The 3154-nt window shown below is 47.8% G+C and overlaps 1 pseudogene; it reads left to right on the forward strand.

Annotated features, from left to right (window-relative positions):
- Positions 1 to 1520: 1520 nt before the first annotated feature.
- LOC101576808 lies at positions 1521 to 2839 on the forward strand (annotated as a pseudogene).
- Positions 2840 to 3154: the final 315 nt, after the last annotated feature.

A 3154-nucleotide genomic window follows, 5' to 3' on the forward strand; every position in this document is an offset into this window, starting at 1 on the left:
GCAGTCCTGGCCCAACCCCCGGGGTGTGCTGAGATGGTGATAAAGAATGGGCATGGTGGCAAATACCTGTAATCCCAGCATTTGGGAGGCTGAAAACAGGATCACTATGAGTTCAGTCTGTGTAGTGAGACCCTGTAGACGCTGTACTAAAATAAAAAAATAAATATATATAAATCCCAGGCAGGAAAAAGTCTATGAATATAAGAAAACATTTTCTTAGCAGTGACATCTCAGTAAATCTGAGAAATTATGTAAAGGTGCTTGTATCCCCAAATGCACTCTTTCTCAGGGTTAGACTGGTTCAGATTTACTGACTGCTGCTTTTTTTTTTGGTTGGTTTCTTATCACTGTGGTAGGACTTGGATACTTGGGGTATGTCAGCCTAGTCATGGGCATTACTTCCTGCTGTGGCAGTGATCATGAGGTACTTCCTAAGTCTTATGCCCTGTGGGGCAGAATCCACATGATTGTCCCTGAGTGTTGGTGCGAGAAAGCTGTCCTGAGGTGAGATGAGGAATTGACTAGGGAGCAGAGGTCTTGCTACTTTCATCCCAGAGTCTCCTTGTGTACTTTGCCTTAGTGAGAAAATCATATTCTGGGGCTGGGGAGATAGCGTGGTGGTCTACGTGCCTGCCTGGCAAGTGCAAGGACCCAGGTTCCATCCCCAGTACCGCATGCCTTGCTAGCTCCTGAACTCCAAGTGTGCTGTGTGAGCCACTGAAACTGAGTGTGGTGGTACAAGCCTATAATCCCAGCACGGGGGAGGCTGAGAGAGGAGGATCACTATAGGTCCACCCTGCATAGCAAAATCCTGTTACAGAAATAACAAGAAAATCATACTCTGTTGAGCTATTGTATGTGAGCTGTGTACATTGCAACACAGACAGTTCACTGTTGCTAGTACAGCTTTTGAATGACTTTTCTTGTGCATCAGAAAATTTATGAAAGGGAAACCTGTGTTGTCCTATTTCTTCACCCAGCTGGTTTATGGAAAGGTCAAAGAAATGGGAAAAATGAATTTGGGGACACTGCTAGGGACAACTCAAATACAGAGTAAATTTTTATTAATACCATCAGTTTTCAAGGAAAAATACATTTTTATGTCAGAGTTTGGAATAAAAGTCAAAATTTGTAATGTAAACAAAATTTCAAATGAATTGTTACATGTGTTCTTGAACATATAAAACAGTTCACAGTGCAGAAGGGTTCTGTCTGGAGCCTCTTGAGGACATTGGTGTGCCAGAGACATTGGGGTGGTTGTAGCCCTGAGGTGTACTGTTAGCATCTGCTAAGTAGACGATGAGAGAGTGTTGGCTTGTGGAACTCAGGCCCTGTATGTACAGGTCATGCCTGTTGGCACTCCATGCTAGCAGGTCTTTTTGCCTAATTGAACTTCACAGAAATGGGATGGAAAGTAATTTACACAATGATTTTCAACATCCAGAGTTGCTCTCCATTGTAATTAAGTATATTAGGTCTAAACTCTATGAAGAGGCCGCCCGCGATGGCTGGCAACGGCAATGGCGCACATCACCATCAACCAGTATCTACAACAGGTATATGAAGCGATCGACACCAGAGATGGAGCATCATGTGCAGAGCTGGTGTCCTTCAAGCACCCTCATGTGGCAAACCCCCGGCTGCAGATGGCTTCTCCAGAAGAGAAGTGTCAGCAGGTTTTGGAACCTCCTTATGATGAAATGTTTGCAGCTCATTTAAGGTGCACCTATGCGGTAGGGAACCACGACTTCATAGAGGCATACAAGTGCCAAACGGTGATAGTCCAGTCCTTCCTGCGGGCGTTCCAGGCCCACAAAGAGGAAAACTGGGCTCTCCCTGTCATGTACGCGGTGGCCTTGGACCTTCAAGTGTTTGCCAATAATGCTGATCAGCAATTGGTAAAGAAAGGCAAAAGCAAAGTTGGAGATATGCTGGAGAAAGCCGCTGAGCTACTGATGAGCTGCTTCCGCGTTTGTGCCAGCGACACTCGCGCTGGCATCGAGGACTCGAAGAAATGGGGCATGCTGTTTCTTGTGAATCAGCTGTTTAAGATCTACTTCAAGATCAACAAGCTGCACCTGTGCAAGCCCCCATCCGCGCCATTGACAGCTCCAACCTGAAGGATGACTACAGCACTGCACAGAGAGTCACATACAAGTACTACGTGGGACGCAAGGCCATGTTTGACAGTGACTTTAAGCAAGCCAAGGAGTACCTGTCCTTCGCCTTAACGCACTGCCACCGCGCCAGCCAGAAGAACAAGAGGATGATCCTCTACCTGCTGCCCGTGAACAAGAGGATGATCCTCATCTACCTGCTGCCCGTGATCCTCATCTACCTGCTGCTGGGCCACATGCCGACTGTGGAGCTGCTGAGAAAGAACCACCTCATGCAGTTCGCTGAGGTGACTAAAGCTGTGAGTGAGGGCAACCTGCTATTGCTGCATGAGGCACTGGCCAGGAATGAGACCTTCTTCATCCGCTGTGGCATCTTCCTCATCCTGGAGAAGCTCAAGATCATCACCTACAGGAACCTCTTCAAGAAAGTGTACTTGCTACTCAGAACTCATCAGCTGTCCTTGGACGCCTTCCTGGTGGAAGACGTGGACCTGGACGAAGTGCAGTGCATCCTGGCCAACCTGATCTACATGGGCCACATCAAGGGCTACGTATCGCATCAGCACCAGAAGCTGGTGGTCAGCAAGCAGAACCCGTTTGCCCCACTGTCCACCGTGTGCTGATGTGGAGGCCTGGAGCAGCGGCCCTGATGGCCGGCTTCTGGCCCTGTGCCGCCTGGGGAGACTCACGGCGGCTGCAAGTTCCCGGTGCTTTCTTCGGGGACCAAGAGACCAGCACACCCAGTGTCCTGGATACTCCTGCATCCCCTGGGAGCACATCAGCCTCCGGGAGACCCAGGGGGTGTGGAGGCGCTGGCCTGCAGCAGCTGTTCCTAAGGAGGCCGGGTACAAGCAGTCTTTGTACTTTCTATAAAGGAAGGTACTCCGAATTTAAAATAAAAATAAAAATAAAAATAAACTCTATGAAGAATTGTATTATACTTCCTCCAGCACTTCTAGTATATGTAAATTTCTTGACCATTATTATTAAATTGTTAGGTGAAGACTGTTTCCTCTTGAACATTACCTCTTACACAG

This window comes from Octodon degus, unplaced genomic scaffold (genome assembly GCF_000260255.1).
Source record: "Octodon degus isolate 3935 unplaced genomic scaffold, OctDeg1.0 scaffold00006, whole genome shotgun sequence".
Classification (NCBI taxonomy): Eukaryota; Metazoa; Chordata; class Mammalia; order Rodentia; family Octodontidae; genus Octodon; species Octodon degus.